This window comes from Myotis myotis, unplaced genomic scaffold, assembly GCF_014108235.1.
Source record: "Myotis myotis isolate mMyoMyo1 unplaced genomic scaffold, mMyoMyo1.p scaffold_m19_p_12, whole genome shotgun sequence".
Taxonomy (NCBI): domain Eukaryota; kingdom Metazoa; phylum Chordata; class Mammalia; order Chiroptera; family Vespertilionidae; genus Myotis; species Myotis myotis.
The window spans coordinates 51189481-51204935 of record NW_023416316.1 but is presented as its reverse complement, the minus strand read 5'-3'; the positions used below and the strand labels follow the sequence as shown (position 1 = coordinate 51204935).

Genomic DNA, 15455 nt, shown 5'->3' with positions numbered 1-15455 from the left:
CGAGACTACTAGTTTTTAAACATATTCCCATGGCATTGAGTAAAAGTATTTTATATTATTAGTTTGCTCCTCAGGCATACTGATATGGGATTTTCATATTTGCTAAGAACAATCTTTAGACAGACTCTAATAGCGTCAATATTTGGACTACATGGAGAAGTGTCCTTTAAGGGAAAATTTAAACTATCTTTGTTTTTATTTGAGCTGCTCTCATCTTTTATTGAATATAAATAAGTGCTTTTATGAAAATAACTTAAGTAGGGATTCTACTAAATCTTCTGACATTGTCTATCTTGGCAATCTTATATTGAAAGAACATTTTGTGGTTAATTAAGCACGGCATTTCCTGTTTGATTTCTTGCCTGCTGTCCTAAGTCAAGCAGTGCTTTTCCAGGTGTTCACGAAAAAAGTAATACTAGCCTCATAGTTTTTTTAAAAAAAATAATTTTAAAACTCCCTGTGTATTACTCTTTGTTATCCTACATTACTTCCTCTATTTGGGTACATGGACATCCAAACTTATTGTTCAACAGTGTCATGTGATACCAGGGAAACTGACTTGCAGCTGATGCCCTGTACTCTTCTCTTCCCTCTGTGTTGGAGAAAGATCGTTTACACATTGGGGAGTGCTTCCCCAGTCTGTAAGTACTCCTGCAATGCAAACTCTGGTATAAAAAAGGATATGTATTTTGAAAAGTTGCCCTTAAACATATTAAGACATATGCAAGTGTCTTCCCAAGTATCACTTCTGTTTTCTACTTGACGCTGAGCCGTTTTCCTTTTCTATGTTAGTGGGAGATATATAGTGGGAAATGCCTTTCACAGTTCCACAATTAAAGGAGAACAGGGAACCGTGAAAAGGCAATGAAATGACTGAGGTCGAAGGAAGGCAATATTACACAATATATTTCATTTTTCAGTAAAAAAAAATAGATATAAATTTTGTCAGTGACCTTATATGCTTTTGTTTATCATTATCGTCATACAGAAATATTGATTCACTGTCAAATACATTTTGCCTGTTTTACTTTTTTATTGACACAGAATATTTTGCTTTGTCTGCATCTGGCCATTTCTAATTAGACAAGTTGGTCCTAGAATATTTATATTTCATTTATTGATTTAAATCTTTCTATCCCTAAAATCACCACTAATTTTCAGGCATGCATGATATCAGACATCTGTATTTGTATTTTTGACATGTAGATAGGTAGATTTTTGCCACAACCACCAAGTTTGCTTTAAATTTTTACATGCTTTTGTATATGCTTCCTTAAGTGAAATATTTAAATAGGCCATCTAGATAATTAAAATGATTTTCTAAAAATCATGCTTAAAGGAAAAATCATAGCGTCTTCCTGAAGGTACTGAGCAATGGTAAGTGACAAGGGGAGTGGGTTTAATGGGAATTGGGTCCAAGCCAGTAGAAGTAAGCATGGAGGATTTTACAAGGTCCGGCCAATGAGAATCCCACTTGAGCCTCTCTCCTTGCTTCTGAGAAACCCTTCATAACTTGGAAATGTATACTGCTTCCTAGATATAGAAGACAATTACAGTGTGATTTTATGGATCTGTAAGAGTGAGGATTTTTTTTTTTTTTAATTGAAGGATGGAATTAAGAGATAACCAAGGAGGTTCCTGAGAAAGATCACAATAGAATATTCTGGGATAACATTTTTTGTTGTTATTCTATGATATGTCAGTGCTCTGTTAGATAGATGTGTGAGCACTCTATAAACCATGTTGTAGGATTTCATTTTCTTCCTTAAAGTTCAAACAAGGCACAGATAAGTCATGTTTCTTATTTAGGTAACTGTGTAGTTGCTATATTACTCAAAACACTGACCCGGGCTCTGGAAAGTATTGTTTGGTGGTTACAGCATCAGCCTGTGCACAGAAGGGTCACGGGTTTGATTCCTAGTCAAGGACATGTACCTGGGTTGGAGGTTCAATCCCTTGCCCTAGTTGGGGCACGTGCAGGAGGCAACCAATTGATGTGTCTCTCTCAGATTGATGTTCCTCTCTTTCCATTCCTCCCTCCCTTCTATTCTCTCTAAAAACTCAATGGAAAACAATCCTTGGGTGAGGATTAACAAAAACAAAACAACAGAAAAAAATACTACACTGTACTGGTAGAAAAATAATGAGAAAAATGTTCTCACTTCATATATAATCCTTTTTTTCACTGCTGTGGTTTTTTTTTTTTTAAGAATAATTCTCTTATTAAAAAAGACTCACTGCAATTTCTTGAAATTCTATAATTTGTCATTAATTTTCACAAGAGGATTTGGCACAGAAAGCTTCTTAAATGTTTCTTCTTCTTGAAAAAGAAAACATGGCCATTTTGTTCTGTCAACATGTACCTGAGTAATAATAAATACTTTCTCCCCTGAAATGGAAATCAGGAAACCTGGGTAAAGGGACTATATTAAAACCTTGTGAGACAACTCTACTTACAAGCCTCCCTCACTAATATTCATGCATAGAACTAAGCAAAACCATGTTTTAAATTATATGTACAAAAGCCTTGGTTAGCATTCACAGATCAAAGTTTATATAAGAGATCAGCTTGTATTGTTTTCTGTGTCTCTGTTGGTGACTTTTCATTCCACCTCCCAGTGCATTAAAATGATTTAGTACCATAATTCCTAATACTAATTTGATTAATGTGCGCTTCCAATAAACACAGAAATCACCTGAGCAGCAAACACCTGAGATTTGGGCAGAAACTCATGCCACCTCCGTGCCCATCTCTTTAAAATCTCTATGTGGAGTAGTGAAATGTATGAAGCCATCATTCCAGAATCTTAAAGTCAGACTTACAAAGATATTGGTGAAGTTGTACATTTATTTTCCACAGTAGTATCACTGCTGCATTTTAGGAAAACAAAGGCTTTTCCTATTCCCTTGCCATGTGTAGAATATTGAGATAAGAAATTGTGCCCTGATAGTGGGAGATCAATCATGTTGTAGTGGTTGAACATGTGCTCCCTTTAGAATAAAGATGCATAATTCAAGTTGTGTTATGGCATGGTTTAGTTCTGATTGATACCTATTAAGAAGTAAGACTATTTTTTTCTCATTAAAAAGAGTACAATCACATTTTCTCCATTTGTCACATTTACAAGCATCATTTTAAGGGACTTCGTTTATGGTATTATTATTTTACTAGTAGCCCAGTGCAAGAAATTCGGCATGTGCCCCAACTAGGGCAAGGGATTGAACCTGCAACCCAGGTACATGACTTGACTAGCAATGTAGGAGGAGAGGGGGAGCAGGGCCCCTCAGTCTGGCCTTCACCCTCTCCAATCTGAGACCACTCAGGGACTGTCCAACTACCTGTTTGTGCCCACACTTTTAACAGATAACAGCTCCATTGTTGTTTCTTTCTTATGCTTAAAACCATTGGAATTAGTAGGTATTCAAAGTGAGTATACATTTTGGGGGGACACCCTGTATATCTGTAGTCAGTGGTGAAAGAAACCAACAGCAGATTTGGAACCCCCAGACAGGGAACCTCGCTCACTCCCCACATGTCTCCCCACTTCACTTTCCACCTTCATGGGCAGCAGGAGAATCAATGTTTTCTCTCATTAATTCTGAAAAGCACGTCCTGTGTCAGCCACTGCCCAGCAGGAGTGCGCTAAGACCCAAGCAAGCGAGGCTCAGTCAGGGCAGCCTTCGCTCATGGGTGCTGGCACCCAAAGTGCACATTCCTCCTCTACAGTCACCCCGACTAACCCACTGTCTCACTGAGAGGACGGAGTTCCTCTCCACCTCTGGGTTCTTGATCTTGAATGCTGACCGAAGGCACCTCAGCAAGGGCTGCCTGCGCCCACCAGGTGTGTCTGTGTGCACCTGCTCCTGCCTCAGCCCCTGCATTAACCCCCCAGAGGTGATCTCCTAGCTGCACTGGCCTCCATGGGAACAGGGCATCACCACTTCGCCCTCTCACTGTCATCTCACAGGCGCCCACCCTCAGCACCCAGAACACCCAGACACTCTCCAAAGGACATGAGCACATCAGAGGGGATGTGTGCACATCCTGTGGGGGTGTGAGGAATACTGGGTGGATGGTAGTGCGGTGGAGAGGTGGGGGGAACTTGTGTACACCTTGGTTTGCAACTGTTGCAGGCGTGGGAGGGTGACAGTGTGCTGGGGGATGTTCGCATTCCAGGGCGGGATCTGCACACCGGAGGCCTCTGGCTTTGCAGATTCACAAACCCCCATGGTGTGGTCAGATGGAGTCAGTCCGGCCTGCCACGGTGGCTGTCCTTGTGATCCTGCACCTTCTGGGCCAGGAGGTGGATCTTGCGCAGCCACTCCTGGGCGCTGATGGCCTGCAGGCTCTACTTCATCTCAGCCTGCAGGTTCCACTTGGAGCGCTCACAGCTGTCACCACCTCCATGTGGGGAGTACAGGCCCCCCTCCCTCCGCTGGCCTGCCTCCACTGTCCAGAGGCTCTCTGCACTGCTCACCTGCCCAGAGTGACTGGGGCTGGGCAGAAGACATGCATCCTGCCCTGCCAAACCCCAGCATATCCGCCCCTGTGTGAGCTGCAGCCCTGCCAGGAAGGGTCACAGATCTGGGTCCCGGGATGGCGGACAGCCTCAAGCACTGCAGCCCGCATGGCAGGCTCAGAGATCCATGTCTTGGTCCTCTGAACAGCCTCAAGCACTGCCCCCTGCCCGGCAGGGTCACGGATCCTGGTCCCGTGACCACCGACAGTCTCAAGCACTGCCCCTCGCCCGGCAGAGGCACAGATTTAGGTCCCAGGAACACAGACAGCCTCAAGCACTGCCCCCCACCTGCCTGTACATGGATCCGGGTCCTGGACCTCGGACAGCCTCAAGCACTGCCCCTGCCCGGCAGGGTCACAGATCTGGGTCCCGGACCACGGACAGCTTTGCCCGCTGCTGCCTGCCTTCAGTATGCAAATTAGCCACCATCTTGTTGCTTCAGGGTGGGGGTCCCCACTGGGGCGCCTGGCCAGCCTGGGTGAGGGGATGATAGCTGTTTTCAGGCTGGCGGGCAACTGAGGCTCCCAACCTCTCCTTTTTTTCTTTTTTCTTTTTTTAATTTTGGGATATATTTACCTTCTATGGCTGTCAGTGGAGCTGAGAGCCGGATTTTGCTCTGAGGCTGGGCTCAAGCTCTGAGACCTCAGCTGCTGAAAGCAGGGATCTGGATTTGTTTGGGTTCTATAATTGTAACACTATTGCGATCCTGCTGGCGGAAGCCCGGCTGGCTGAAAGCAGGTTTCTGGGGAATGTTTAGCTTCTATATTTGCAACATTGTTTCTTAGAGTTGCAGCTCAGAGGCCAGCAGCAGCACGCGGGGAACCTTGGCTTCCTCCATCACTGGAGCAAGCAAGCCTCCTGTTCACTTCAGCTTCCTGGCTGCCGGCCTCCATCTTGGTTGGCAATTAATTTGCATATATCCTGCTGATTTGCCAATGGGAAGGGTGTCAGGGTTATGGTCAATTTGCATGTTTCTCTTTTATTAGATAGGATATATCAATAAACATATATACATATATATGTATATATACATATATATATAGATATATATAGAGAGAGAGCGGGGGGGAGGGAGAGAGAAAGAGAGAGAGAGATGTGAAAGAGACACATTCATTGGTTGCCTCCTGCACACTCCTTGACAGGGTCCTGGGGTGGAACCTGTAACCCTGGGACATGCCCTTCAGTGCACTGACCGATGCTCTAACCACTGAGAAACCGTCCAGGGCTATAGGTTACATTTTAAGTCCGGATTTTGGTTCAGCTCTTGTGTCTCTGATATTGAAATGAGAGATATAACCAAAAACACTAAATCATTCCTTAAAGAATTATTTCTCAAAGTATAAGGAGAAAAGGATATGAGATATGTCTTTTCTATTAACCTACAATTTGGGGCAATCAAATAACCAAACCCTCAAGATCAGAGAGAGAATGGGAGAATGAAATTAGCACAAGTTGAAAGAGGTGACAGGCTCCATATTGATTCTGCTGCCACTCAGTAATTATTCATCTTGGATAACTTGTTTTGGTTCAGTTTCTCCTTCTGTATGCGGTGGAATTACCCCTACACTTCCTATCCTCTGGGGTTTTCATAATGGTCCAATGAATATGTGAAAGAGCTTCATAGACCCTAAAGCATTGAAAAGATTAAGTGTGACCTTGTCTTTATGCCCATTTATAGGAAGGACTAGAGCGAACTAGAAGGGGCGCCCATTGTCTTGGAGCTTTTTAAATGTTAGTCACTAGATGGACCATCAAGTCTACCTTAGTAAGGGAGGAAGCCAAGACCTTTGTGGATTGACAGGGAGTGAGTGGATAAATGAATGACCTGGAATTGAAAAAATTAACAATGGGCATCTATGCTGGAAGGATAGGGGATGAGGCCAAAGGGTCAAAGGTCAGACTGTATTATTCCTGAGGCAGAGATGTTCCTGGTCATAAGGTCTGCAGGGTGGCAGTGACTGCACTGGAGCGGCAGTAAAGGACCCCAAGATGAGATGGTGTAGGAACTGGGAGGCTGCGTTATTGGCCACTTGTCCACATGGATGTTACAACCCTCCGCTGCCTGCTCACCTCTTCACATCCTCTGCCTTGGGGCCCATTCCACCTTTAGTTCCTTTTTGTTCTGCATTTTTTCTCTGATCTCTAGCTTCAGACATTGCATGGCCAATGGCATAACTCTAGACAAGAAGATGCCAGTGTGGTAGTGAAAGGGAGCTCTGTTTGGTTTTTGTTTGGTTTGGTTTTTTCTGTTTACACTCAGGATTCACAAGGTTTACTGGAAAAGCAACTTGAAGTGCTCATGAGGACGCTCATTCCATTTTTGTGTTTCAGTCTGTACAAGTGGATTTGCCTTCCCGCCAGACCACTGTAGATAGTGTGTGTGTGTGTGCACATTTGTCAGGCGAAAAACAATACCCCCCAAACACTCCTATTCAGGGTTCACCCACCTGTGGGATCCTCTGATCACTTTCTTCTAAATAATGATTAAGCTACTGTCTCTTCTTCACTAACACTTTCTGAAAAATATACCCGTCCTTGATCTTCTTCAGATGTGGAAGGCCTGTCTTCCCTGCTGCCTTCCAGGACATACAGCATTCCCTGAAGGGCAAGGTGTGGGCTGCTATCCATGTTCCTTAAGGCTAAGCTATGAGGAAGGAGACAGAGCCCATTTCCTCAAACCTCATCAGGGAGGAAGTGGGCTTAGGGGGAGGGCACATGGTATCTAGTTCTCCACAAGAGCTCCAGGGAACGGTCACTTATGGAAGCCAAAGGAAGCAATCAGTAGGAGCTGAACTTACTCCTTTTTGCTTAAGCACAAGCCCTGAGAAATCCTTGCCCCCAACTCAGGACACGGAGAAGACCTCACTGTTATTACAGACACATTTATTAGGAAAGTCAATATTCCTCACATGGAGGGAATTACTTGGGGGTGGGAAATGTTTCCCCCTGGAAATTATAAAGCAGCATTGTGTTTCTAAATCGTGGAGGCTGATCTCTGAAGGCAGCGCCTCCAGCAGTGGTGAGAACAGCAGGAGGCCCCTTTGCAGCTTGAGGCTTGCAGTTGTGGCTTGGATGAGGCAGAGTCCCCCTGAGGGGCACAGATTGAGGGTGCTTCTGGCATATTTGCTGCCCCTTTGATTCCACAGTGTTTTGGGAGGGTCTGTCCTCGTTTCTGGTATGTCTAGTATTGGCAGAGCCCTGGCCAGCCCAGATAGCTGTGTGGCGGCCGGACAGGGCATTTGTGATGTCATAGGAGGGAGCCCTGCGCTGGAAATGATGCCTCTGCACTGGCTCTGCCTGGGCCTGCACTGCTCCCTTCTGCACAGGCTTTCCTGACTGCGCTGCGGAGGGAAGGGGCTCTTGGGGGCAGGTGGTAACTACTGCAGGCAGGCGCCCCAGTTTCTCTTCTGGGAACTTCCCAATGTCTGACATGACTCTATAAACTTGGGTAGTTCCAGTAAAGGGAGCTCTGCTTTGAAGTGGGCCTCTACTCTGTGCAGATGATCTGTGCCTTCCCATTTCCTGGGTGGTTTCTTGCATTTTACATTGGATTGAAGGACAAAGCCTTTGAAAACGGCTCTTCATTTGGTTTAGCAAAAGGCTATCAGAAGGAGCCGTCTGTGTTCCGCTGTGGAAAGACTTGCTCCCAAACATGTCCTCTAAAGTGGTGTCCTGAGAAGGAAATCTCTTCCCTCCAGGTTGGGAAAGTCTCAGTCGTGCATCTCCAGCACCAAGCTCCTTGTATTTGGGGCCTGTAGGGTCTGGAGGAGGGCACATGATACCTTTCTTTACAGCTGGTGGGGAATTCTGATCCTGGCAGGACCTCAATGCCTGCTTAGGAAGCCATGGTTCCTGCTGCTTCTCCAGACTGACTCCGCTGTCCTCCGATTGGACATGCAGCACCTGGTGAACCTCCGTGTCCACACTGGACATACACTTAGCAGGAGTCAGGGGGGCTTTGTAAGTCAAGATGTCCGAGTCACTGGACATGTCCAGGGGTTGGCCTTGGGCCTGGCTATGCTTCCTGCTCTCCAACTTCAAGTTCATCTCAGCAATTAGTTGCTTTCTAAGTTCTGATAAGTTAGGAGCTAGATCTGATATTTTAGATGGTGGGTTTTCAGTGTTCACAGTGGTGTCTCTCTTTATCTTTTGGGAGATTCCTTGCTTGCTGGTTGTCAAGACGCCACTACTTTTCGGTTGAAGAGCTTTGAGCCTCTCAGCCCTGACTATCTCCCTAGACATGCTGGGCCTGGAAGCAGGTTCTGATTTCTCCCTATTTGTGCCCTGTCGTATTTCTGCTCTGTCAGAATTCACATCGTTATTATTTGTCTCCTGTGGGGTCCCTGCTCGCCTTGCAGGCAGCTTCGGGGGTTGAATGTCGGCTATCAGAGAATGTATCTGACTTTTTTTGCCACTAATGGTGTTTGTAAGAGGCAGTATGGCTTTCAAAAATTTTTGGATTTCCTCTACGATTGTGCCTAGGATATCAATGGGTTTATGTGAGGAGGTCTTTGCATCACTCAGCAGATGAACTTTTGGATCATTCTCTTGTCTGTGTCCCTCCTCCTTCCCCTCATTCTCCTCTATTTGAAACATTTCTGAGCTCCTCTCATAGAAGCTTCCTGGTTGGCTCAATCCAACATTTGGATTTTCAGTACTCTGGTCCTTCTCCACAGAGATCCGGGAGAGGCCAGAACTGCTCTTTGACTCAAGTATGCCTGAGCAATTGCTCAGAGGTCTCACTAGTGACAGAGACCCATTGATCATGCAGGGCTGGCCCTGGTGGTGTTGGATGAGCCTCTTTTTAAGGTGATGCTCAAATTTATCTCGAAATTCACTGCTAAGAGGAAACTCTATAGGTTTGATGGAGGTTGCAACATGGGCCTTAGAACTTTGAACCACAGAGGTTAAACCCCACAAACTTTCCTGTTCTTTCCACAACACTCTGCAATCCCGGCGTTCAGTTTCCGACGAGGTGTGACATTCTGATTCATTATTGGGTATGTGGACATTCATTTCACAGACCTTTTTCTGGGTAATGGGACTGGATGGTAGGATTGGGAGTGGGGATTGAAGGTGGGCCTGGGTTTGGATCTGAGTGAGATGTAAATGCTGGGACTGAGGCAGGGTTAGAGGCAAGCGTTGAGGTTGGACCTCTGCCAAGGATGGAGACTGTAAATCAGAAAGTCCTGGGGATTCTTGGTCTGTGACAGAATTTGAGATGCTATTGAAGTAGATAGAATATTCACCAGAGGCATGGACAGCAGAGGACAAGGACTCACTGTGTAGAGTTGGGAGACCCCAGAATAGCTGGGCACGATTTTGCTTTAAGTTGTCTTCCCTGGTCTTAGGATATATGTACCCCTGTGCTGAGTCATGCTCATCAGGGCTGAGAAGTAAGAGATGACTAGGATCTATAAGTTTGGCTTCAGGGTCTGCCCCAAAAGAGATCTTTGTTGAATGGAGGGCAAGAAACCCTTGATGTAAATCATATTGTGTCAAGGTCGAAGAGAACAGGTCTTTGGGTTGAGGTGAGGAATGTTGCACTGCCTCTGGAGGCAGAGTTTGACCCGGTGGTGAGGGTGACAGAAAATTACCCAAGGTTGTCATTGATTTAGAGAGGAGAATGGAGGGAGATGGTTGGGCAGGTTCAGGCAGTGGAGTTGGTATGAGTTCTCCTGGAGGGACTCCTGAGAAAGCAGAGGACTGATTGCATGATGTCTCAGTCACAGAAGCTGTCACAGGAGCTGTGGAAGCCACAGGAGACTCAGATGGAGAAGAAGCTTCCAAAGCCTTTAAGTAAAGCCGACTGATTTCCGTGGCGGCATTGTTACACACCTCACAGGAGGAGTCTGGACATAAAAGTTGACGAAAGCGGGTGATGTCATAATTTGGTCCCAGGGTGCTGCAGGAGACAGGAGGTAAAAAGATGCAGCCAGGACCAGAACAAGGAAAGGAGGACCTGGTGAGGGTGGGGCCGCCTGAAGCCTGCTGCCCCTTCTGACTCCACATCTATGACTTCATCATGCACTCAGTTGCACTCATCCCAAGCATGCACTCACATTCCCCCTCCTATGGCAACCTCTACCATGACTAGGGAAGGCTACACTGAATCCCTGGAATTGCACAGAACATGTTATAGAGAGACCAGGAAAAATGGGGAAAGGCTAGTCACCTTCTCATGAATGAAATCAGCTCCCTTTCGTCGTCCTTACTGTGATATCTCGAACCTGGGAACCAGGAGAGTGAGTTACATGTAAGAAAGGTAGACACATAGGCGTTACACAGGGGTCCTTTTATGGGAGACCATTGGGATAATAGATTGTAAAACACTCAAGAAGGAGTAAATGAAATCAAATGGTCAATGATAATATTAATAAGGTGCCCCCCATGTGTGTTACTTAATTGATAAAGTACTTTTATATCTATTACTAGAGGCCTGGTGCACAAAAATTTGTGCACTGGCATGGGGGCGGGGGGTTGTCCCTCAGGCCCACTTGTGCCCTCTCACAGTCTGGGAGCCCTCGGGAGATAACGACCTGATGGCTTAGACCCGCTCCTAGGTGACAAAGGGCAGGCCAATTCCTAGGTGCAGCCCCTGGTCGGGCTCAGAGGAGGGTCGACTGGGGAGTTGGGGTGCCACCCCCTGTCATGCACAGAGTAGGGCGGATTGGGAGGTTGTGATGCCACCCCCAGTCACGCTCAGGGTAGGGTTGATTGGGGTGTTGGGGCGCCACCCCCTGTCAAGCACAGAACAGGGCTGATCAGGGGGTTGGGTCGCTGCCCCCTGTCACGCATTGAGCAGGGCCCATCAGGGGGGTTCAGGCTCCGTCCCCTGTCACGCACAGAGCAGGGTGGATCAGGGGGTTGGGGAGCTCCCCCGTGTCATGCACAGAGTAGGGCCGATAGGGGAGTTGGGGCACCGCCCCGTCACATACAGAGCAGGCAGATCAGGGAGTTGAGGCGCCACCCCCTGTCACAGAGCAGGGCGGATCAGGGGGTTGGGGCGCCGCCCCCTGTCTCACACAGAGCAGGGCGGATAGGGAGGTTGTGGCCCCACCCTCTGTCACACACAGAGCCACAGTGCGATCTGGGGGTTTGGGCACTGCCCAGTGTCACGCTGCTCCAGGGGCCAGGAGGCCTCACGGCTCCGCTGATCCCGGGTTCAGGAGGCCTCGCGGCTCCGCTTATCCCCGTGCTGGGAGGCATATTACCCTTTTACTATATAGGATTGAGGCCTCGTGCATGGGTGGGGGCTGGCTAATTTGCCCTGAAGTGTGTCCTGGATCAGGGTGGGAGTCCCGCTTGGGTGTCTGGCCAGCCTTGATGAGGTGATGATGGCTGTTTGCTGCTGGTCACACCCCCTTCAGGGTCGGGGTCCCCACTGGGGTACCTGGCCAATCTGGATGAGGGGCTGAGGACCGTTTTCAGGCTGGTGGGCGACTGAAGCTCCCAACCTCTCCTTTTTTGCTTTCTTTTTTTTTTTTTTTTTTTTTTTATTCTAGGATTTATTTACCCTCTATGGCTGTCACTGGAGCTGAGAGCCGGCTTTAGCTCTGAGGCTCTGCTGCTGAAAGCAGGTCTCTGGGTTTGTTTGGGTTCTATATTTGAAACACTGTTTCAGCTCCAGCTCCGAGGACCGGTTGGCTGAAAACAGGTTTCTGGAGTTTGTTTAGCTTCTATAATTGTAACATTGTTTCTTAGAGAGCAGTTCAGAGGCCGGCAGCGGCAGGCGGGGAACATTAGCTTCCTCTGTCACTGGAGCAAGCAAGCCTCCTGTTCGCTTCAGCTGCCTGGCTGCCGGTCCCCATCTTGGTTGGCAGTTAATTTGCATATCTCGCTGATTAGCCAATGGGAAGTGTAGTGAAGTTATGGTTAATTACCATGTCTCTATTATGAGATAGGATTGCATTTGATGCTCAAAACCACTCTGAAGCAGAGGGGCAAATGGTCACAACAAAGAGGAATCTGATCATCCTGAAGTCAGAGTACTTTCTCAAAGTCAGAAGACAGAACTACTGACTCTCGACATCTACTGGGCAACACCCATGGCCCAGGTCCCTCACTGCTACTTACCCAGGGACAAAAGAGCAGGGAATCTGAGCAATATCTCAGGTCCAGTCTTTCCATGAGACTCTCCACTGAGGGCTCTGTGTCATGAGAGGGGCTGTATCTACCACCTGACAGAGACCGTGGACCTGGTACCTCATGGGAAGGAGAGAGAAGGGTCACCCTTGGGGAGCTCAGGTGGAATAGGCAGAACTTTACCTCTCCGTGTCCCACCTTTCCTTCTCCTCTTGGCTCTGACCCGATGCTGAGAACAAAAAGGAATGAGTGGGTGATTAGGCCTCATTTCTCTCCTCCTCCCCCTAGGACACTCAGACATTTACTATCTAAGAAAATGTCCCTCTGAGCCAACCAAATACATTTTAACTAATAGAACTTTGTGTTCCTTTTACCATTTTTAAAGCTTTAAAATGTTTTTAATTTTTTATTTTTTTAAAACTCAAATGAAGGACTTTGTTTAAGGGCTCCACACTTGGTATACTCAGAGGTCCTCTGCTCAAGGTCGGCATATACTCTGAGGCCTACAGTCCATCTCTGTCCCCTCAGATAGGACCCAGTCACCTGATGGTGCTCAGGCTGCAGCCTCTGCTCACTCAGAGGCTCAGCACTCCCTGCTTAGCAGCCCAACACAAAGGCTTGGTTAAGTGATGCCTGCCAGGGCAGCATGACTCAGGATGAAGTGCTGGTTAACTCTGATGTCCTACAGAGACTCCCACGTCTCTGAATAACTGGATCCAGGATAGGGAATCCCTGTGTTTGGAGCCAGAAACCTGTCACCACACCCCGATGGTCTGTGAAATTCAGATGGAAGCCTGAGTCCTCCCTGAACCCCTAGCCCTGCCTGGTCTCTTCCCCCAGAAAAGCGATGTTCTGCTCTCTCCTCAGATGTCCCATCTTCAGTGTCTCTCTGACTCATCCAAACTCATTTAGAAATGCGGGAATCGAAATGGCAACAACAATGAAGAACTCTTTGGGGGCTCACTCACTCAGGGTTCCTTACCTTTTGGGTATGTCCATTTTTCCAGAACGTTGGGATGGATGGAATTCCCACGAAGAAAATGAAGAAGAAGAGCAACAAGCTCAACACCGAGATGGAAATGATGTTGAGGTTACCATATAAACGTTCTGAGCCGAAGCTCAGATAAAACTCTAGAAGGCTATTCAGAAATAGACTGAGTCCCATTTTCCGAACAACAACGCTGCTTAAAGCAACTGAGCTCTGAGGGCTCCGACTCTTGGCTTTATAGCCAGGCCTGCATCACAGAGCACTGTGGTGTCACAGAGGGTTTCTGAGAGTGGGGGTGGGCCCACCTTCAAGAGGGTCTGTCCACAGCCCAGCCCCCCAACCAGCCCAGCAGATTCCCTCCATCTCTTCTGGGCCTCTAGGTCCTTCTGCCCTACTCTCCTAGCCTGTTTTCCAATTTGCCTTTTAACATATCATATATTTATTTACCGTAATGAATGCTCTGCGTGTTTCATCTGTAACCCAGATATTAGCTGGGTCTCCTTTAATGTTGTAGACTTTGACTTTGGTCTCACCAGGTCCACTACATTACAAGCCTGAAATACTCCCTGGAAATTGTGCTTGTGCCCAGACGTTTACACTGAGGATCATATATGTCCTCAAATCCAACTTACATAAATGTGGGTAAAGAACTTGAAGGTCTTTTAGATTTCTATAGTTTTGTGAATGTTAAATAGAAATATTTTTTTAGTAAGTTATAATTGAATAATAAAGTCTAAAATATCATCCCTCCCCCATCCCCCAGGAGTACATTTCACTGATCTCTCACCATCATGGGTCCATGGAAATTCTGTGCCATGTGGCTTTTCAAATGCTGTTTGTGAAGAGAAAAGCAGGTTCTCATATTGCCCACATCCCCTCATGTGCATGCTCCATTGTCCCCATAAACTTTACTTACAAAGCTGAGTTTTAAGGTAAAATTATGAAGAATCACAAAATGGTGACAATGGAGCATTAAACCCAGCATTGAGTGCTCCTGAGTGTCCCCTGAGTGACAGCACAGGTTGTCGTCCTTCAATATGAAGAGTTCACATTTCCCCCATTGAAGTTAAAAATATTTACAAAAAGCCTCACTGCAGGATTTTTAACTTATATAAGATAATGTGTTTAATACTTATGATTCACTGAGTTTTCTATCTATGTGTGCAATTTCAACAATCTGTTCCAACTCATAAATTTCATTTTTTGCACCTGGAGTTTGGACCTTTGAAGAGGTCAAAATAATAACATACGTACAGTTACTTACAATTGAAGGGAGTGTGTATATTTAAACATTCACTGTATATAAGTTGCTAGGCTCGGGTTTTTTTCTGTGTAGTCTCATTTTAACCCTCCATTCATACTTTGAAGTGCGCATTTTGGTTACCTCTTTAAGCAGAGTTAAGAGTCCGAGAAGTTTATTAGTTCATCTTCATCCACTTATCTAATCATGATGCTGATATTTCAGTCTTATTCCTAGGACTGTAAGACTCCACTGAAATGTCTTCCTAAAGAAAACTTACTTATCTCAGTAAGCTTATAATAAAAGCCAGTGCTGCATGTATTGGAGTACTAACCCTAATCTCCAGTCCTTAAGAAGATTGATACATAAGTGATTAAAATGAGATTGAATCTTTGTACCTGCACTTGTTTTAGGAGAGATGAAAAGCCTGCCATCATCACTGTTGGTATGCTACAATGATAGACATTGTCATTATGTGAAAAATAAATCATATAGTCAGAGACCAAAGAAAGTATCATACTCTCATCAATATTCATTTATTCATTCATTTTCTTACAATTTATTAAGTAACTTTTTTTGTGTAAGCACTTTGATAGAGGTTGGGTAATAAAAGTGACATCCA

General features: G+C 46.1%; 1 protein-coding gene across 1 annotated transcript in view; it reads left to right on the top strand.

Annotated features, from left to right (window-relative positions):
• The window catches only part of PTPRD (protein tyrosine phosphatase receptor type D), a 1393726-nt gene that overhangs the window by 50060 nt on the left and 1328211 nt on the right, over nt 1-15455 (top strand). The window lies entirely within an intron of this gene.